At 39.4% G+C, this 22,745-nt stretch overlaps 1 protein-coding gene across 3 annotated transcripts in view; it reads left to right on the top strand.

The window, feature by feature from the left end:
- Positions 1-3,178: 3,178 nt before the first annotated feature.
- The window catches only part of TAB2 (TGF-beta activated kinase 1 (MAP3K7) binding protein 2), a 78,828-nt gene continuing 59,261 nt past the window's right edge, over positions 3,179-22,745 (top strand). For 2 of the 3 annotated variants that reach the window (XM_070602958.1, XM_070602960.1), the window contains exon 1: positions 3,181-3,317. The gene's annotated coding sequence lies outside the window, so the exon portion shown is untranslated. Of the gene's footprint in view, positions 3,318-22,745 lie in introns of all 3 variants that reach the window. The other variant, XM_070602959.1, reaches the window with a different exon arrangement.

Here is a 22,745-nt window from a genome sequence, read left to right as displayed (position 1 = left end):
TCCCCAGGATCCAAACCTGGGAACCCCCAGCTGCCAAAGCAGAGCATGTGAACTTAACCGCTATGCCACCGGGCCGGCCCCAAATATTTAAAGATTTTTTAATTTAAAAATAACCCTGGGGTTGCCAAGGGCTGGGAGGAGGGGAGAGAGGGAATTAGTGTTTAGTGGGTATAGAGTTTCAGTGTTGCAAGATGAAAAAGTTCTAGAGATCTGTTGCAAAATAATGTGAATATAGTTAACGTTACCGAAGTGTACACTTAAAAATGGTTAAGGTGGTAAATTTAATGTTATATTTTTTTACCACAATTAAAAAAAAAATACATACCACCACATTCAAACACGAGAACAGTTAAGCCATCTTGGAAAAATAAGCTAAAATTTCGTTGTAGACTCCAAAAAAGAAAATATCTTCTTTTTTGTCCTGTGAATTATTCTTCTAGGAATCAATCTATTCTTATATTTTTGAAACCTTACTTTTTAGAATCCTTCCTTATGGCTCATTTTAAATTCCTTATTTTATAAGATAACCCCTTTTCCAACATATTCCAACCTCAATAGAAGTAAAACTGATTCTTCAATAAATAACAATCTAGATTCACCAATTTTTAAATTTTATCAATCTCTCTGTATATGTACATGGGAGATGTGAAAGATGTGCATGTGTGTGTGTGTGTGTGTGTGTGTGTGATAATTTATTTTTTCTGAACCATCTGGGAGAAAATTGCATACGTAGTATCTCCTTAACCCTTAATATTTCAGTATGTTTTGTAGTGAACATGGATATTCTCACACATAACATATTCAGGAAATTTAACATGGATACAATAGTTTTACCCATAGTCCATATGCCAACTGTATCAATTATCCCAATAATGTCCTCGATAGCATTCTTTTCCTCCAATAAAGGACCCAGTTCAGGGCTACATGTTGCATTAACTCATCATATCTCTTTAGTTGCCTTTAATCTGCAGTTTTGTTTTGTCTTTTATGACACTGACAGTGTTTTAAGAATACAGGCCAGTTATTTTATACAATTTTCCTGTATTTGGGTTTATCTGATGCTTCCTCATTAGATTCAGGTTAAAGATCTTCGGTATTGATGCAAGAATATATCATTATCCATACTTTCTCTGGTTCTTAGACTTGACCTATTCACAGCTATCATATTCGTAAGTTTATAAAGCATGATACTTCTATTAAAATGTGTACATATACATATCATTAAATAAATTTCTAAAAATATTTCTGTATACTATACAAACTTCTACCATTTCAAAAGCAATTGTTGGCTCTGTGCTTTATAATGCTTTCAAAGACAAGTGAAATTTACTTAATGATGAATTCAATTTCCCTAAACTCATTTCATCAATTATTTTAACATTGAGTCTGGAAATAATTCCTCAGACAGGACTACTGTAAAGTTTTAAGGTTTAGTCATTTCTTATTACCAACCAGGGAGTAAATTAAAACCATAGACTTTCCATTTTTTAAATTCTAATTTAATTTATCTCTCATATTGACAACGGAGAGAAAATACTTAAATTCTGATATTGTAATTAATAAGTACTTTTGGCTTTAGAAGTGATAAAGCTTTTGAATTGGTGCTATATCCCAAGATTTCAGGTATTTTTAGATGATGAGTGAGGGAAAAAGAACAGAATTAAGTTCCTTAACTGTAGAGAAGCCCGTACTTCTGAAAAGATACTTAAAAAAAAAAAAGGCTGTCACTGTAGCTAGAGCGCTCACATTGGAAACAGAACAAAAATGGTCCTTCAGGACTTTTCTGGGGAGTAAGGAAGAATTGTTTCAAGGAAGAAACTGGCAGCGATATGGACATTTTGGACAGGGACAGAAAAATGCCGTAGTCTTTTGGACACCATGAAAGTGCCAGAATGTTTAAACAAATATTTTACACTGTGAGAAATGTCTAAGGGTTACACACGTTTTTTTCTCGGGGGCAATTCAACAAATATTTCTTTAAGAAGATAGAAACAGAAGGCTCTCCTTCTCCCCCCCCACCAAGTTAAAGTGTCTTTGGCTCTGCTTCGAAGACTTCTAGGAACGTGCAATTAAAATAAAATCGAAACAACAAAACCCTTGCAGCATTTAGATCTTTTTTCCCAAGCGCTCCAGAAAAACTCAGAGCCCGACGCTTTTCTCCAGTCTGGGAGCTGCGAGCTGCGAGGCTGCCAGGACGCCTCCCGCACACGCCGGGGGCGACTCTGGGCTCCTCCACGGTCCCCCCGGGGCTGGCGGCCGCCGCGCCGCCGGCCTCCAAGGGGGTGTGTCCCCGCCCCGCCGCGGCCCGACACTCGCCGCCGCCGCGGGCCCACCTGCTGCCCTCGCCGCGCGGCCCGGCCCGGAGGCGGCCGCAGCCCCGCGGGGTCGAGTCCGCCCCCCGCCCGAGCACGAGGCCCCCGCCCCGGGGACCCGCCGCCCGCTTCCGGACGGGCCGAGCGACGGGAGCTCCAGCTGCTTCCTCCCCGCGGGCCACACCGCGATCGGCCCCGCGGCGGGGACAACCTGCCCCTCTCCTGCGCCCACGCCCCCTCCGAGCGCCGGCGGCCCGGGGCAGACAAAAGCAGGCTCCCAGGCGCTCCCGGGCTTCGGCCCCGCGCCCCCGCTCGCGCGCCGGTCCGCGCCGGTCCGCGCCTTCCCTCCAGCTCCGCGCGCGGGCGGGGAGCCTGCGAGCGAGGGAGCGCGCCGGGGGAGGGGGCGAGGCGGAGGCAGAGCATCCCCGCGCCACCGCCGCCGCCGCCGCCCGGCCGGGGGAGGCCTCGTCACAGCCGCCGCCTCGGCCGCGGCCGCAGATCTCGCGGTGTTTGCCGGCCGTCGCGCCGCCATATTGTGTGACAGTATTTTGATTTGCACTGGGCTGGCGGAGCGGCGGCGAGAGCGAGCGAGAGCTGGGGGGGTGGGGGGAGGGCAGGCGAGCGCGAGGGGGGTGGGGGCCGAGGGAGGGCGGGAGGCCGAGCGAGCGGCGGCCGAGGAGCCACCCAGCCCGCGTTCGGGAGCCGCAGCAGCCGCCGGCGGGGCGCCCCAGCCCGACCCCCACCCCTCCCCCTCAGCCACGAGCGGCGGCGGCGGCGGCGGCGGCGGCCGGAGGGAGGTGGCGGCGGCGGCCGAGCGGAGGGGCTGAGCGGGGAGGGCGGGCGGGCTGAGGTGTCCCCCCTGCCGGGCGGAATCGGAGGCGGCGGCGGCGCTGGCGGCGGCCGTGGTGGTGGAGGCGGCGGCGACGGTGGAGACGGCTGCCCTAGTGGGAGAGGCGGCGGCGGCGGCCGAGGAGGAGGAGGGGGAAGCGGCGGCGGCGGCGAAGGGTAAGCGGACAGCGCTGCCGGGCCGCGGCGGCGCCCCCGTCCCGGCTCTCCCCGCACCCCCTCCGTCTGGAAGGGGCTCTGCCGCCGCGCGAGGCCCCTGCGGGGCGTCCGCTTCTTCCTCTCGCTCTTCCTCCCTCCGCCTCCTTCCTTCCCCCAGTGCGAGGCGGAGAGGGAGGCCCCCCAAGTCCTCCAGCCGCGTGGGGGTGGGGAGCATCGGGCCGGGCCTGGGCTCCGGGGAGCGTGTGTGGAGGGGGAGGGGGAGAGCCGGGTGGGGGAGGGCCCCTGCCTGCACCGGTGCCCCCGGCCCGCCCCTCTGGCATGTGTGCGAGGGGGGTGGGGGAAGGAAGACTCCTTTTGGGGAGCCGTGGTCGGATGAAGATGCCTTAGGGGCGAGGGCAGTGGGAGGACAGACCGAGCGAGGTGTGTGGGGGTCAGGGAAGAGATGGTCGTTCCCTTTCCAGCGCTGCTTTTCTGCAGCCACCTGGAAGTGGGGAGCAAGCCCCGCTGTGACTAGGCGGCCCCCTAGATCTCACAGGCTCATTCCAGTTTTCTGGTCCCATCGACCTCCGACTCGGAGATTGTGATTGTGGCAGGGAGGCTGAAAGGGTCTGGGTCGGGCTGAACAGGTGACAGGTGTATCTTTCTGCTGCTGATGCTGTGGGGTTGCCCGGGCAGAGTGGTATACCAAAGTGTCAGAGACCGTGTGAGTTTGTATTTATGTGTTTGGCCATGTTTCCTTCCATATATAGTATATTTGAGATGTTAGGTTTCCATTCTTCAAGTCATCTTAATTGTCGGGGAGAAATTCTTCAAATGCTTCTGATAAGAGGGGTTTCCAGGAGAGCGGAGGGAGTTTGCGGCTTCACCGAGGTTTCTCAAGAGTTCGTGAAATCAAGGTCCCCAGTGCGAGGCTGTTTTCAGTGCCTTTATTCATTGGAAAGTTCTTGAACACTAAAGTCATATTCGAGGCAACAGGGAGGCAGTGTAATTTTGCATCCATTTTGTCTGGTTTTAGGTAAGTTTGGAAAGTGTCAAGTTTTAGGGTCGGATTGATTCACATTTTATAAAAGGAATTAGTTTGTGTTTTAGCTCACTCGGAAGGGTATGTTGCTCATTATGCAGTTTCAGATTTGGCCTGGAATTTTGGTGGGCATAGAATCCAGTTTTTGCTTTCAGTTTTTACAGTACTGCTGCTTACCACACTCTTCGTACAGTAGCAGAGTATTTTTTAAAATACCTTTAAATTCTTTGTGACAGTGAAATCGTGATTCATTTTAAACCCTGACAGTTTGAAACTCTAGATTTTGAAACCATTGCATTTTGTAATAAAGGAAGACACGCTGTTCATCTTAGTGTAAGCTTTGGCTAAGCACTTAAATTAGAAACAATGGAAGGAATTGTCAGATAAATAAGCTACAAATTAAATTAGGGCCAAGCTAGTTTAAAAGGGATCTTATAGCTTTTAAAAACTGTGTGTGGAACGAGTATATTGAATGATGTTACTATCAGTGTGTTAACAGGAAATAGAACAAAAATTCCAGTGATTCAGAACTTCTGTGGGGGTTTTTCCCCCTTAAATCGAATCAGTTTCTAATAGGGGGTGCCTAAGGTTTAAATCTTTAAAGGATCAACTGAAAGTTGAATGTGTTAATTAGATGAGTAAGTCATCCACTGAACATACTTCATTATTTCATCTTTCTCTGGGGTGTGTGGAATAACTTTTCCTGAGTTTAAAAGTATTCTCAAAAGACACTGATGAAATGTAGCCATTCAGCCCTCTTTAGTGAACTGTCACATAAGTAGAACCTGTGCTTTTGTAACTCATTAAGAAGTGGGTAAAGGATCAGAGTTTCATCTGATACAGATTTCCTGAAAAAATAAATTTTAACTTAAATCAATCCCATTTGATTGAAATAGCACCTATATTTGGTCTTCTGTCTAGTGGAAAGAATGCTCACCTTCAGCTAAGGATATTGTTTAAGACTTGCATCCAATTAGTACATCTAATGAAATGAGGTTTTTAAACTCTGCAGAGTTAAGTAGACACTACCCACATCCCCAATTAGGTCATTACTGAGTGTTGCTCCTTTAGTATTGGTAACACATTACTCTTGGGTAAATGTCTTGACATGATTAGTCTTGTATCTGGACAAAAATGAAAGTTTATTCTACTTCTGTAGTTTTCCCTGTAAGGAAAATTCTTTTCTCAAAATACTATTTAGGATGAAATGTACATATGTGTCTTTGGACATGCTGCACTTTGAAAAATAGGTGTAATGTAGACCATTTTCATGAAACTTGAGTTTCAGGCCAAAAAGTGCTTGAGGAATGTCTGAATTTTCTAAAAATTTTAGTTATATAAACTGATCAAGACTAAAAGTTTATTCTTTAATGGTAGCATCCTTTAAAGGGGGATTTTTTGCTTGTTATAGATGTTTTGAAAATAAATTCCTGATAATTTTTACAATATATAGATTTTGTAAATTAAATATAATTCAGAAAGACTTGAAGTCCATTCTCTACCTGGTCAGACTCCCATGACCCAGAGGAGAAGAGTAATAGCCCTTTTCCTTTGTTTCACTTATGTCATCTTTATTTGATCCATCTAAGATTAGGACTCTATAGTAGAAGGATTATGAGGTAATAGCAGAGGCAAATGTGAATGTTGGGGCAAAACAGTAGTAAGGAGGAGAAGATGGGGATTAGATGCTGGTAAAGGATTAGATGAACAGTTTTAGGCAGCTAGGAATGTGCAGATGTGCGTAGTGGTGGCTGCCAAGCATAGGAAGATGATCGGGCTGAATGGCACTAAGGAGAATTGCTCTGAATCTTTTGATAGACTCTAACAATCTACGTGTCATTGTATTTTGAACCTTCTGTATTAAGATGGTAAGGATCTGGAGACATTGAAATTGTATGAAATTTCTGTGTGTGCTCAGATATATTTACCTCTGGCTCATATTTCCAAAATACTTATAGTATTTTAACATTTCATTTATTATGATTCTGATCCTAAATAATCAAAGATTGTTGCTGAATCAGAAAGCTAAAAATACTTGAGTAAGTGCTCTGAGGGGTAGCAGTTCTGTACTTTTTACCTTCTCTTTAACCACTCAACTTGACTATGATCTTGATAGTCAGGGATTAAGAATGACTGTCGTCTTCTCTGTTTTCTATGTATTCTGTCCCTCAGAACACAATGTTTAGTACTAAGTAGTACTTACTGCTAGCCTTCTAGCAATGAAGTTATACATTTCACTTGACTTTTCACTTTGGTTTTCGTTGACTCATTTTACCGAATATGCCTAATTTCTAATTTCTTAATCCTCAGAAAAGGAATGAACTACTGTTAAAAACCCAGTAAGAGGTGTCAGCTGACAAGTTGATGTTTCAGAAGGAGAGCCAAGTCAGAATTGCCACAAAGTAAAATTGTGTATATTAATATCAGTAAAAGATCTGTATGAAAATGGATTAAAGCTTTGGCACTTAAAAGTGCATTCCTTCAAAATATAGCTTATGTAGACCCCTCTATCTCCTGATGATGCTTGATAAATGAGGCTTTGCTGAATGTATCTTTTTGATTTGCCTCTTAACATTTTTAATGTAGAAGTTTAATAAGAAATTCTAATGCATCTCTAATCATCTCTTCCAGTTGAAAATCCAGGGAGTGGTACATTTCTTTTGACCTTTAATATCTTAATGGTAGCCTTTTTAGTGTTTCCTGCATAGTAAAGGAAAGAAAAAGAAACCAGCATTTACTGAATGCCTGCTGGGTGCCAATCTTTCATTCATTTCACAAATATTTATTGAGCACTTCGTCTGTGCCAGGGACCGTGAAGATGCTGGAGATGGCAGCAGTGAATAGGAGACACAATTTCTGTCCTCATGTATGTAGTTTACATTTTAGTAGTGGAACACATCATAAATGAGTAAAATGTAGTGTGTCTGGGAGAAAAAGTACTGTGGAGAAAAGTAAAACGAAAAAGGGGTTGGGGAATAGACTGCATATTTACTCATTTAAAACCTGCATAATGGATATTACTCTTGATTTCAAAAACAACTGTCCCATACATAAATTTTTTCTTTGGTTAAGAATACACCTCATAACTTGGGAACACAATTGTGTTTGTACTTCAGTTACAGAGTTTAAAAGCAGAAAAGCAGCAGAAAGCTGCTTTGTGGCTCAACAGAAAATTTGGAGTCTGCTATCCTGGTTTGAATCAGGGTTTTGCCACTCATTAGCTTTGTGATTTGAGGCCAGTTACAATTTCTCAGCCTCTCTGAGCTTGTTTTTTTCTCTGTGAAATGAATATAATATCTATAAGGCTGTTGTGATGATAAATTATTCATTTTGTGTAAATTATCTGATATATACAAGGGGCTTAGTAGATTGCAAGTTTTTTGTTGCTTATCTGGAGTTGTATAAAGCACAGTTGAAGTTGGTGAGCCTTCCAAGAACCTGTCGTAGCGCTGTGTGGGACACTGTTTGATAGACATTTGTTAACCACTAAAGCAGTCTTGTCTGAGAGCATAAGGGCAATTAACACGCAACTGTAACTTCAGATCACTGGTGCTTTCTGGGGAGTTTGTACGTGTTACCTGGTCACTGCTATCAGGAGTAAACCTGCAGTCTTTTTCTAGTGAAAGAACGTTGTGACATATCTTGGTATATAGGTTGATGAGTTGGATCTCAACATTTTGATAAGTAGATACAAGCGTTGTGTAAGATTCTAACGCATGGAAATACTTATAAAACATTTAGTATAGTGCCTGGCATATTGTAAGTAGTAAATAAATGTTTGCTTTTGTCATTATTTATTACTCCTTTATTGTGTGAAGAGGGGTAATCCAAAAAATTAGCAAATATTAAGGAAAACTTTTACGAAGATAAAAGAAAATAATGCAAATTCTGGATGGGTTTTCTGAAGGAAGAGTGGAATAGCCAATCAAATTGCCGTATTTGTTTTTCATATTTAGACTGGACAGTCACTAAATTGAGTTTGTCAAGGACACATCATGTCTGATTTTCCTTTCAGTCTTGACTTCACCATATCTTCAGTGGTTGGCCTGTATTTAGGAGCTCAAGAAGTAGTTCTGTGTGTTAAGTGTTGCCTGGTTCTCACTGATAGTTTTTCTGTGTATTGCAACTCTTTTTGGTCATAAGCACCTTCTGAGTTTCAAAAGTAGCTACACCGGACTTAAGTCTTTGAATCGCTAGTTTTAGGCGCAGACTAAGATATGAAGTCTTCTGAATGCCATTTTTTTTTTTAATCTAGCCAAGAATCTGAAAAATATCCTAGAAATTGAAAGGAAGAAATTGATTATTTCCAGCTAGATTAGTATTCGTTAACCTATCCTATGAAGTTGTTGACAGTAAAGTAAAAAAGTGAGTATCAGTTTTAAAAAGCAAGGTAGAAGAAATAATCCACGCATAATTATATCCTCTTAACTGTTAAAAGACAAGTTTATCTTATCTCTTTAAGGCAATTTCAAAGAAACTGTAGATTTATACTGGCTTTATGAATTAAATGGCTCACTTTCTTACATTCCTGTGATGTGGGGAATATTGGTGTTTTCACAGAAACGGCAGAACATCCCACCCTGCCCCACCCTGCTTTACATTTTTCAGATGTTTACATCTTAGCAGCAGTCAGCTTATTCCTGTTCTGTGGCAAGTTATCCTCTACCTGATGAATAATAATTGTAGCTTTTCTAAAACTTAAGACTTCCCTTAACTTCTGAGACCTTTAGTCATTTACACAAAATATTTCTTGGCTTTATAAAAAATTCCCCACGAAGATGTATAGGAACAAGTTGCTTTATATCGAAGTTTGTTGTGCCACAATACTATTTTAGAAATGAGATAGAAATACATGCAATTAAATATTTTATTATTATTTTTTTTTGGTGAGGAAGATGGGTCCTGAGCTAACATCCGTTGCCAATCTTGTTCCTTTTACTTAAGGAAGATTGTCCCTGAGCTAACATCTGTGCCAGTCTTCCTTTGTTTTGTATATGGGATACTGCCGTACCATGGCTTGATGAGCTGTGTGTAGATCTGCACCCAGGATCCGAACCTGCGAGCCCCAGGTGGCTCAAGTGGAGCGTGCAAACTTAACCACTACACCACCGGGCTGGCCCCCAATTGAACATTTTGATACTCTAGTGAGTTTTTTGTTTGTTTGCTTGTTTTGAACTGTGACAACCTACCACTGGGAAGAGAGACTGTTCCAGAGTGTCAATTTGAGTGGCTTCAGAAAGAAAGTCTAATTTATCCACAAACAGGTAAAACATAGATGAGGGCATTATAAAAATTTATAGTCTTTTAATTGCCTTGGTAAAGAAAATGGCATTCTTGTTTCACTTAAGAAGAAAAATAAAAACAGTCCTAGTACAAGTCACAGAAGCCAAATAATAAAGTGGAGGTTGGAAAGGTCCTACAGAGAGAGACAGAGAGGAGAAGCAAGAATAAAGATATATAGAATTTAACAGAAATTTTGGTGGAAATATATGAACTCTGATTGTTATTAGTAGAATTATTCAAAAGAATTAATCCGTTGAAGTGTGTGATCCCTGCACCCAGCCCTCACCCAGCCTTGCTCTGAAACACCAAGGTGAAAGCACTGCCACGCTCCTGGGTGTCTTACAGAGATAGTGCTATGTCAGGCACTTGAACGTTTCCAGGGGGTAATTCTGACCATGTAACTTGCCTTTTTGGCTGGTGGAGAAGACAGATTCTGGGGGAATGACAGTGACTTTTTGCCAAAAAGGTGGGGAAGGTATAAAAGTAATTTCTGGTTAGTAAATTCTGCTTATTCCCTGGTTTATTAATTATGCTTTGATCTAAATTATTAAATAGTAGTCTTACTTTGAGATTTAGCTTAACATTTTACTGTGACATTTATATTAAGGAAAATTTCTTTTGACCTTTAATATCTTAATGTTAACCATTTTTAGTGTTAGCAAAATTGAGCATATCACCAGTTTGCTTCCTGTCAGTTTGCCAGGCAGGCAGGCCAAAGATACTGCTTGTTTCATCAGTATAGAGCCAATGGCAATTCGGTGCACTGCTTTTCCATTCCCTATCAATGAGAGAAGATACTTGGCAATACAAAGAAAATCTTGAAATCAGCAACTTGACCTTGCAGAACATGGGCAAGTTTTGTTTAGTCAGAGAAATCAACAAAAACCATAATTCCGACATGAACTGGGGATTTAGGAGTAGAAGGGAGTTTACCTAGTTTTAATTCTCTCAGCAACTGAAGAAAATAGTACTTTTGACTTTGAGTTGGTATCTGTTAACTTGTCAACCTCCACCGCTTTAACTAAGTAGCTTAATTTTACCATTTTGGGAGTCAGTGAGGTATAATAAGAAAAGGCCTGGGCTTTAAAGTCAGATGAGTCCAAGTTAAAATCGAGTTCTGTTTCTAACTATAGCTTCGTGGTCTTAGGCTAATCACTCAAACTCTTTGAGCCTAGAACTTTCCTTTAGAAAAATGCATATGTATAGTAATACCTACTCTGCATGGTGGTTTCATTATATTTGTATTTCTCATGTTACCTAACACAGTACCTACCTGGAACTTAGTGGGCATCAGTAAGCAGGAAGTAGTCAAAGTGTAAAATATGTCCTATGATGTCCTGTGCTTTTCAGGACAACTTTTCTTCCCTGTAACTCTCTTGTATTAGCTTCATTTTGAGTACCTTCTATTTAGTAAAGTTTAATTTTTAAAAGTATGAAGCTTTCAAATGGAACAAGGCAAGTTCTTGTTCTGGTTACATTAGACGTAGCTTAAATCATGGGAAGTAATTTTACATTTGGAATGTTGCTTTGTTAGGTTTTTCCTTCAGGGTACCTGTTCACTTCATTTTCCCTCAACAAAGAGAACGAAAAGGAAATAATTTCTATAATGTTTAATTTACTGTAACTATTTAAACCAAGGATGAAATAAAGCATACCGTTACTTTCTTAATCACAAAATAAACATGCGAATTACTAATTTTTTGTATTTTTCTTACCCGTTCCTGTGAAAAAGCCTATGTTTTCAATTTGAAAATAGTCTACAACCCACAATTTAGTTCTTTTGTATGGAAAGCACTAGAAAATTGGCATGGATCATATTTTGAAAACACCTCAAAATGAGGTTAAATATAATACTACAAAACTTGTACCACTTTATCTGTGTAAAATAATGTTTACACTTTCTCTGTTTTAAATTACTGTTTAATGTATTCTCGTTATTTTGATAATACTCTTTTCTATGTCCATATTTACATTCAGAAGGAGTATAGTGTTAAATTTTCTGATGTTTGTTACTGGATTAACTGTGGATTTTTTTTGCTTTGATCTTTTTCCTAAAGGTTTTTTTGTCTTAATACATTGAGTGACCTGGTGTGATTGTTGTAGAATATTTTGCTCTACTAATTAGTATTAAATGCTGTTTGTATAAATAATATTTTAGCATATTGATAATACTGTTTCTTCATCAATCACTCAGTAAACTTCAGAACTCTTCCTGGGCCTATAGCACAAATAACTTTTTACTGAAATATAAATACAGTTGCTGTAGTTACTGTTGAAACGGTAAAAACAAATAAACAAACAAAAAACCCCTGCATTTTAATAAGTATGTTTAGAACATTTTGTAGCGTATACATGAAATCTCTAATCCTAGAGGTAATGCGTACTCATTAGTCTTATACATGTGCAGATTTTGTGCAGTCTGTGAAATAAAGCCAGAAGCAGAAAGAGTGATGGAGACTCAGCCATTAATCATCAGATAAATAGCATTATTATTGCAGAAAGAATTGTGAGGTACATATTGGTCTTTTCAGTCTAGTTTTTATAGCTGAATAGTTTTGCTGTTAGCAAAGTCAACATGTAGTATGAAAGAGTATATGTATATACACAGAAGTTTCATTTTTGTTTTCATCAAATACGATTATTTTGAAAACCTAACATTTTCATATCTTTTCAGGGCGGGTCACTTAATGCCAGTAATAATTAGGTCAGCAAGCTAATTTTGCCTTTTGTCATTTGCAAGAGTCTGTCTTATATGCAGCAAATAAACCAATAATCAATTGTATGAAAATTTAAATTAAAGAAACCGCCCTTTAAAAATTAATAATATTCAAATCTGTGGGATAAAGATTGATATTTGCTTCCATATTCTTGACATTCTGTGGACTATTCTGTATTTTATTCTTTCCTTTTTATACTAGCATTTTCTGATCATAGGTTTTTATTCGTGCTAAGTCGTCACTAGAAAATAGTTACAGAGAAGATAGCAATATAAGCAAGAAAACTTGCTTTTTAAAAAGAATTCAGAATAGACTGTGTTCTTTTTTAATCCACTGAGCTCAAATTGTGCTATAGTTGCTTGGTTAATTTTTAAAAGGCAATTAGTGACCTGATAAACATGGGCGTCTACTCTGGAACTTAAGCAGATGTATGCAGGCATCATAGTTAAGTAGTTACTAGAATTGAAGGGAAAAAGTATTCAAGGAGATATGTAAGAGATCATTGTCAAACAAAAGTTGGTGGACATATAGGCACTGTATATTTGCATTGACAGTAACTTACTGTTTACCTTGTGACTAGCGTGTATCTGAACTGTACTTGACTAAGTGCTGTTTGCCACTTGATGATTTTCTAAGGAAATGGGAAGATAAACACATGGAAATGAAGGTTTCAAAAAAAATTCTCATTTCCATGTTGACAATTCTGCTTCTTTACATATAAAAATATTGACACATATTGGTTGGACTTACTTTTTCTTTCTTTTTTTCCCCGTTTTGAGATTTTTTTTGTAGCTGAGGTTGGCCTGAGTGAGACATCCTCATTCTGTTCATGAGATTTTCCCCTCATGGACAGTGGCTTGAGTTACAGGATGAGAGCTGAGTTTGAATTTACTACTGAGAGCCATTGCTCCAGCTCTGCAGATAGAATAAGAAGTTCTCTTTGGGGGATGGTAACTGGTTCATAGGAAAGTTGAACTGGTGATCTTAGCCAAACCAAGCGTCAGGATCAAGCTTCAGTACTTCAGCTTTTATAGGCTATCACGTGATCAAAAGAATGGAAAGAAACTCCACAGAGTTTGTTTGATATGCCATCTATGACACACCTGTGCAAAAGAGCTGGCTGACCCAGGAAATCTGACCTGACTCATTCTTCCACTATGTCTCATCTCTACATTCTTTTTTGGTCAATCTAATTCACTTATCCAATAGTTGTGAGTTAGTTTTGAGTTCCTGTTGTGTCCCAGGTTCTTTGCTAGGTGTTGGGGATGGGAAGATCAGTAAGATACAGTTCTTGCCCCCAAGGGAGATGTATACAAACTAGTATGCTGTTCTGTAACAAATGCAGTGATAGGGTTAAACATAAAACACTTTAGGAATCTACAGGAGAGAGTGTCTGACTCAGTGAGAGATGGAGGGATACACCAGGGAAATCTTCATAGGAAAGGTGATACTTAATCTGAATGTGTGTCAGATGGACAAGAAAGAGAAGTACAGGTTGGGAGAAGAGAGCCCATTTCTGTCAGAGAAAACAACGTGGAGGTAGGAAAGTCCACATGTATTCAAGTAACTATGACGAGTTCCACCATGGTGGGTTAATAGGAAGTGAAGTGAAAATTAGAAGATAGAACATGAGGATACTTGTATGCTCTGTAAAGTAGATTTGACTACAAATGATGGAAGACAAATGCTTAAATTAACGTTCTAGAAAGATTTCTCTGGCTGCATTGTAGAGAAATTTAAAGAGCCAGGCTTGGGAGGGAGGACAGGCCTTATAACCTGTTTGTGAGTTGATATGGATCTGAATTAAGGCTGTTTTTAAGGAGAAGAGTAGATGATGAATTTGAGAAGAGAATACCAAGTGTGAGGTAAGGCAAGGTAGGGATCACATGTGCCCTAGCTTGAGTACCTGGGTGCATCCTGTATGCCTGCCATTCAGCAGTACAAGAACATACCAGGGACAGTAACACGTAAGGAAGATATTTGAGTTCTCTTTGTTGGTTTTAAGGTTCCTGTGGAGAGAGAAAGAGGAAGAAGCCATCACTTTATATGGGGGGAGACAGGGAAAACTTCTCTGATTAGATGACTTTTGAGCAGGTATCTGAATGAAGTGATAAAGGGGAAGCGCTTTCCAAATGGAGGCAATAGCAAATGCAGAGGCCTTTACGTGGGAGCAGGCTTGCCATGTTCCAAGAGCAGGAAGGCCAGTGTAGTTAGATTGAGAGAGGGGGGAAGGGTAGATGAGGTCCGAGTGTGGATGTGCTTTTCATGTAGCATCTTTGGATGGTAGTAAGGACTTCAAATTTTATTCAGAGTGAGATAGGAATCCACTGAGCGGTTTTAGGACATGATCTATTAGCCTTTTCCCCCCTTACTTTATAGAACATGATTTTTCTGTCTGTGTATAGTTCTGTATAATTTATCATGTGTATAGATTCGTGTAACCTTCATAGTCAGGATATAAAGCTAGAACTGTTCCATTACCACAAAGAAACTTCTTTGTGTTACCCCCATAAAGTCCTATCTTTTCCCCAACCTTACACCCTGGCAACCACTGGTCTATTCTCTATCACTATAATTTTATCACTTAGAGGTGTTACATAAGTGGAATCATACATTATGTTTTCTTTGGGGATTGACTTTTTTAACTCATCGTTATGCATCCCAGTTGTTGCGGGTGTCAATAGTTCATTCCATTTTAATGTTAAGAGGTATACTGTTGTATACATGTACCATGATTTGCTTCTTGACTGATTGAAGGAGTTTTGGGTTCCCAGTTTTGGGCTATACAAATAAAACTGCTGTGAACAGTTTTGTACAGGTTTTTATATGAAAATACATTTTCATCTTTCTAGGATAAATCCCCAAGAGTGCAATTGTTAGGTTGTATGATAAATGTATGTTTAACTTTATAAGAAACTTTCACTTTTCCAGAGTGGCTGCACCATTTTACATTCCCACCAGCAATATATGAGAGATCTTGTTTCTCTGCATCCTTGTCGACATTTGGTATTGTCAGTATTTTTTTTTCAGCCATGCTAATACAGGTGTGAAGTGACAGCTCATCATAGCATTAGTTTGCATTTCCCTAATGGCCAATGATATTGAGCATATTTTCATGTGCTTCTTTGCTGGCTGTATATTCTCTGTAGTGAAGTGTCTGTTCAAGTCTTTTGCTCATATTCTAATGGAATTGTTTGTTTTCTTGTTGAGTTTAGTGAGTTCTTTATTATGGATACAAGTCCTTTGTTAAGTATCTGATTTGCACATATTTTCTGTTGGTCTGTGGCTTATCTTTTCATCCTCTTAACAGGGGCTTTTGCAGAGCAAAAAAATTTAATTTTAATTTTGTTAAAGTCTAATTTATTCATCTTTTCTTTTATGGATTATACCTTTGTTGTCAAGTCTAAAAACTCTTTGCTTAATCTTAGGTCCCAAAGATTTTCTTCTAAAAGTTTTTTAAAAGCTTTATGTCTTGTATGATCCATTTTCACTTAATTTTTATATAAAGGTGTGAAGTTTAGATTGAGGTTCATTTTTTTTCTGTTGATGTCCAGTTGTTACAACATGATTTGTTGAAAAAATTAGCCTTTCTCCCTTGAATTGCTTTTGTACCTTTGTCAAAATCAGTTGGCTGTACTTGTGAGGGTCTGTTTCTGGGTTCTCTGTTCTGTTCCACTGATCTTTGTCTCTGTCCCTCCAACACTACTACACTGTCTTGATTACTGTAGCTATATAAAGTCTTAAAGTCATGTAGTGAAATTTCTCCACTTTAATTCTCCTTTTTCAGAATTGTTTTAGCTATTCCAGTTTCTTTCCATGCAAAATTTGGAATCTACAAAAAATCCTGCAGAGATTTTGGTAGGAACTGCATTACACACATAGATCAATTTGAGGAAAATTGACAGCTTTATTTTGTTGAGTCTTTCAATCCGTGAACACAGTGTCTCTCTCCTTATATTTAGGTCGTCTTGATTTCTTTCATCAGACATGTAGTTTCCAGCACACAAATCCTATATGTGTTTTGTTTAGATTTATACCTAGATACATTTTTGGGGGGCACTTATAAGTGATTTTGGTTTTGATTTTGCTTTCCAGTTGTTTGTTGCCAGTTTATAGCCATATGATTGATTTCTGTGAGTTGACCCTGTGTCCTGAGATCTTGCTAAACTAATCAATTCTAGGAGTGTTTTTCGGTAGCTTTCAGAGTTTTCTAATGTGTCTCTGAATAGAGACAGTTTTATTTCTTCCTTTCCAATCTGTATGTCTTTTATTTCCTTTTCTTGCCTTACTGCTGTGGCTAGTATTTCCAGTACTTTGTTTACTAGGAATGGTGAGATCAGATAAGGTTGTCTTGTTCCTGATCTTAGGGGAAAGCGTTCAGTTTTTCACCATTAAGTATGTTAGCTGTAGGTTCTTTGTAGATGCTGTTTATCGGGTTGAAAGTTCCCTTTCTAGTCCTAGTTTAAGAGTTTTTGTCATAATTGGATATTGAATTTTGTCAGTTGCTTTTTCTACATCAGTTGGTATGATCTATGGCTTTTCTTTAAACTGTTAAGTGATAGTAACTTTCCTTTTTTAAGATTCACTCTGGCTGCTCTGTGTGGAATAAACTATGGGAGTGAGGCAAAGATATAATCAGGGAATCCATATTGGAAATTATTGCAGTAATCCAAATGAGAGATGATAGTGGCTTGGCCAGAGGCAGTAACAGGAAAGGGTGAGAATAGGTCAGATTTTGGATATGTTTCATTTCCTCTGTGGGCAGGAATTGCTGATGAATTAGATCTGAGGCATAAAAGAGAAGTTGAGGATGACTCCAAGATTTTTGGCCCAAGCACTTGGAGGTAGGGAGTCACTGTTAACTGAGTTGAGGAAGATGGTGAAGTAGCAAGTTTGGGCTGGGCAATCAAGAGTTCGGTTTTGGACATGTTAACTTTGAAAGGCCTGTTAGACATATAACTGGAGATATCAGATAGACGATTTGATATATGAAATGGAATTCAGGCAAGAGGTTCAGGCTAGAAATAGAAGTTTGAGAGTCACCAGTCAAGTTGATGTATGAGAAATTATAGTGATATTTATTAAAAACAGTATCTTTAACTTTTTTGTTTCTGTTTGTTTTTTGGCTGAGGAAGATTCACCCTGAGCTAACATCTGTGCCAATCTTCCTGTGTTTTGTTGGGGGTTTTTTTTAAGTATATGAGCTGCCAACACAGCATGGCCACTAGCAGATTGGTGTAGGTCCACACCCAGAAACCAAACCTGGGCCACCAAAGCGCAGCACACCAAACTTCACCACTAGGCCACTGGAGCGGGCCCAACCTTTTTTGTTTTTACTGTCATGTATTTAAGGTTTATTAACAAAAAAACAGATTCTCCCAGCATGTGCAGAACTTTATGAAAATTTAGATTGGTTCTGTTTATCAACAGACTGTTGTGTATCTGACATTAAGTGTACCAGAAATTATATGGTTGGGAGACAATTTGGGGGATATATATTTACTATAATATATGTTTCACTATACATGTTTGATAGGTAGATGGCTATGATAGTAGTGTAGACACATGAGTCTTACTAATTTTCAGAGCTTTGTCTTAAGTCTTCATAAAATGAATTAGCTCTATGTGTATTGTGAAAAGTGTTTGAAACTATTATTGAGTGCCTGAATGGCTTTCTGTGGCACCATTTCTCTTGTAGATAAAACAGACAGGACAGCCAGAGAGACAGATCAAAAGTAACAATTAAAAACAGAAATGCTAAATAGCTAGCAAGGAGAGACTTAGATTTCTGACTTACAGCCAGAAATAAATTGGTAAAGAGAGAGTGTAAGCCTCAATTTACAGAATTGGTGAAAAGACAGATTTTCTGAGTTCCATTCAGATATGTTTACTTCATATTAAGATATTCTGGAAAATATTTTGTAAATGCTATAATCGTTTCTGCTGTAACTGATTAATGATATTTTCTTATTGATAGTTTATATATCTCTATCACTTTATTTCCCATATTGCATGAGTTACCATATTGTGTTCTAATATTCTATATACTTTTCAGTTTCTCCCACTAAATGTAAGTTTTTATAGCATTAGTACAATGCCCTGGCACTTAAGCTCTCTGTAAATATTTGTGAATGAATGAGTGAACACACATGCACACTACTAAAGTTTAAAGCTGGAAGACTTGCTTGTTTTTGAAAGTAAATGAGTTTTTGAGATTCCTGAGTATGGGTTATGGTCCAATGTCTTTTCCAAGTAGTACCTTGATGCTTTCAAACAAACATTCCACTCCAACCAAATGCTCTCATTCATAGCAACATTACTAACCCGAGGTCAGTGAGGCACACATTTTGCCTTTCATTATTTGTTCTTTTTTCCCTAGTGGTAATGGGTTTATGCAAAATCATCTAAACTTTGGCTCAGACTTCTTGTATCGAACGGAGCACACATTGCAGGTGGTAGACTGGGCTTAGAGTTTCGTCTGTAGTAGCCTGTCTCATAGGAAATCCCCTGTGCACATTTTAAAGAAAGTGATGTCCATCTGTCTGTCTTCTACCTAGTCCTTCTCCCCATTTTCAGGTAGATGGTAGAGGTATAGGCCAAGTTTCTTCTCAGTCAACACTGTACTTTACAAAGCATTTTCACATTCCTTTCCCCTTTGACCTTGACAAGGCAAAATTACCCTGAGCGTTTCTGTTCCAGTGCAGATTGAAGCACCAGGAGAATAATTATTTTTGAAAGCCATAATATTTTATTTCCAGATTCATAGTGTGTTTGTATGTGTATGTATGTATATGTTTATATGTATATCTGTATATACATGTATATATCTTGTTAGTCTATGACTAGTTAATAAAGTTTATAGGAACAATGGCTTTCTCTGGTATTATTAACAGTAACAATGTAAATTGTCAGTGCTCTGTTTTAGGCGTCATGGGGAATAAGGCAGGGGGCGCTGTATAAAATAATCCTTATTCTCTCTGGGAGAGAATGATGTGTAGTAAACTGAGTCTGACATAGAGGTCCTTAGGCGCCAGCCCAGTGGCGCAGCGGTTAAGTCCGCATGTTCTGCTTCTCGGCGGCCCGGGGTTCACCAGTTCGGATCCCGGGTGCAGACATGGCACTGCTTGGAAAAAGCCATGCTGTGGTAGGTGTCCCACATATAAAGTAGAGGAAGATGGGCATGGATGTGAGCTCAGGGCCAGTCTTCCTCAGCAAAAAGAGGAGGATTGGCAGCAGTTAGCTCAGGGCTAATCTTCCTCAAGAAAAAAAGAAGTAGAAAAGAAATAGAGGTACCTACCTCGCATAATTTTGGGGAGCATTACATGAATGAATGAATTATAAATCATTTGGCCAGTGCCTAGTACGTAATGAATGTCCAGTAAATTTTAGCTATTCTTAGAAAACTATTTGTTATAAAATTATTACAAGCATAATAAACTTAAAATTTTATAATAATTATTGTTACACCTCTTTTCATTTGGTTTTCTTGATCACATTCTTTCCTGCATTTTGTCTAACTTTTCTAACTCCTTTGTTAGATCTTGGTCTTGAAGTCTCCTCTCTTCCTGCCTAGCCTTTTTTCCATTCCTTAGGTCATTGTCACCACCTTCTGCTGAAACTCAGTATAGCATAATTCTGCAAAATCTCTTACCTCTCTTGGGGAGGAAAGTGACATGATCTGGCTATGTTTTAGGAGCTAGAGAGTTTGTTACCACTGTGAGATGTATCTTAGAAGGGCCTATGAGTGGAATAACCCATCAGATAAGAGATGATTGTGTCCAGCTAACAGATACCTGCACAAGGATATTATGGAAGTAGAGAAGGTGAAGTATTTGTGGGAGTAATCAGTGGAACTTTGCCGTTGATTATATACGGCAAGGAAAGGAAGAATTGAAGACTAAGATTTCTAGCTTCAGCATCGTGCTCTATTATTAATAGTCAACATAGAGATCCATTATTAGGTGGGAGGGGGTGAGCTGAGTTTCGACAAGATGACTTTAGGTTGCTAGCATGACATTGTCAGGCTATTGGTTTACTTGTTCCAGTCCCACCCATTCTGCTCTTCCCCTCACTCACTCTCTGTCTGAATTCCATTGCTATTAGTCTAAGAACTTTGGGAAAAGTAATTTCTTTTTGGTCATCATCAGCAGTAGAGATTGAAATGTGTGGAGAGCAGTTCCATGTTTCCTACCCACATTCCCATAATCCTCCTCTTTTCGACCCTTCCCTCTAATGAAAAAAGATCACTTAGAATAATATTTAGAATCACTGCTACCACCCCACCCCACCTCTGAGATATTGGTAGATAAGTTTTTATATTTTATATGAAATACATGAAGCAACTTGGCAGTACTTTTTGAAGAAAAACAAAACTTTATGAAGTGTTTGTGAATAGAATATTAGTCAATGAGTAGAGTAATACCTTATTCATCTAGTATCATTAGGTAGTAAATATTCTACATCAGATAATTGAAACATCTCAAAATTTATTTCTTTATAGATTTGATGTATAGAGATTTTTATATTACATATATATGCTATGTAAATTTTCTGTATTTTTTAAGTAATTCTACATCTATTTCTTTATGATGTTTTATATGATTTAACTGCCTTCTGAAATAGGGAACATTCCCCCTGACCCATACTTCACCTTTTCTGAGAAATAGAAACAACTTTTTGTTTCAGGGCTTCAAAATGAGAGTCAGGAGCCCCAGGTTCTAGTCCAGGGTCTAACAATAAATTCCTGCATGAGATGTTTTAGGTTTTTTACCATTGAATCTGTGGAATCTGGAATAGTGCCTGGCATGTAGTAGGTGCTTAGCAAATATTTTTGGAGTGAATCATTGTTTTATGCCTACTTTAGCACTCCTTTCCTGATTCATTACTTGGAATTTTTTTTTTTTTTTTTTTTTTTTTTGAGGAAGATTAGCCCTGAGCTAACATCTGCTGCCAATCCTCCTCTTTTGGCTGAGGAAGACTGGCCCTGAGCTAACATCCATGCCCATCTTCCTCTACTTTATATATGGGACGCCTACCACATCATGGCTTGCCAAGAGGTGCCATGTCCGCACGCAGGATCCGAACCGGCGAACCCCGGGCCGCTGAAGCGGAACGTGCGCACTTAACTGCTGCTCCACTGGGCCAACCCCAGTACTTGGAATTTATTACTGCCTAGCAAATAAGCTGCTGAGTTTTTAATATAATAGGAGTATCTAGGGTCTGATGGAAGTGAACTGTTAAGCTTAATTTATGATGTCTGTTTCAGCTGCTTAGTGGAATTTTTGGCCTTCTCATGAGGTATTTTCTGGTACTTAAAGTTGCCAAACAAATGATCTTCGAATACTTGATTTATTGAAAGTTGTTTCTTTATTGAATACATTCTGTGTGCCTGTATTATGTGTAGCCAGGGTCCTATATATAAGCATGTAGCCCGTGTCCCAGGGATCTTATACTTTAGGTGAAGAGACACAGAAGTGGAACTCTAAGGGGAGAATTACATGTTGGGTCGTGAAGCATTGACCCACAGGTGCAGTAGGAGTTCTAGGAATAGAGAGATCCATGTGGGCTGAACCAGTAGAAAAGAGAGTCAGGAAGGAGATGAAACTTGAATTGGTTTTGAAGAGGTAGTTAAGATTTTGATAAACATCAAGATAGAGAAATGACATTGTAAGCAAGGGCAGTAGTACGGTCAGGAATAAAATGGGGTTGAACATGTTCAGACAAGCCTGACTGGATTCCTGTGCGTGTGGGGACTAGTGGGAGATCAAAGTAGGTGCATTTAGTAGAGAAGTCTTATTACTCCAGGCTCCATGACCCTGAGGGGTCCGAGGATAGAATTTAGAGGAGTCCATGCATTTAGACGAGAAAAAAAATCATACCTTTATATTTTCACTAGCAATAAACTCTAACTGAAATTTAGCATTTCCTTCTATCATGATTTTAAGCAGTAAATCACAGTATTATTAGCAGTGCCTGTGATTTTGTTACTAATAGAAAAAGCACTGATATTTTCATATTACTTTACAATTGTGAATATAATTTATGCAGATTACTACTTCAAAATTATAGTTGTTACTAGATCCCTGCTAGTTTTATTGTGTTGAGTGTTAGTAAAGAGGCGTTTGTAATATATTACAAATAGGTGTTTTAAAAAACACTTGGTAACTGTGTTTCAGTATAATTAGTTTTCTTCGTAATCATGTATTTTATTTCATACATCTAAAACCATTCATATTTTTTAAAAATAATTAACTATATTTCAGTAAAATTGGCTTTCTTTGTAATCATATGTACTGTATTTCATGTATTTAAAACCATTCTGAGACGAATCTGTAGCTTTTCCCAGACTGCCAAAGGCGTCCATGACACTGAATCTAGTGGAACCAAACTGGAGAAGGCTTTGAAAAC

Source organism: Equus przewalskii, chromosome 32 (genome assembly GCF_037783145.1).
Source record: "Equus przewalskii isolate Varuska chromosome 32, EquPr2, whole genome shotgun sequence".
NCBI classification, from domain to species: Eukaryota; Metazoa; Chordata; class Mammalia; order Perissodactyla; family Equidae; genus Equus; species Equus przewalskii.
Note: the sequence above shows the minus strand (reverse complement) of the source record. Positions and strands in the feature narration are given on the sequence as shown.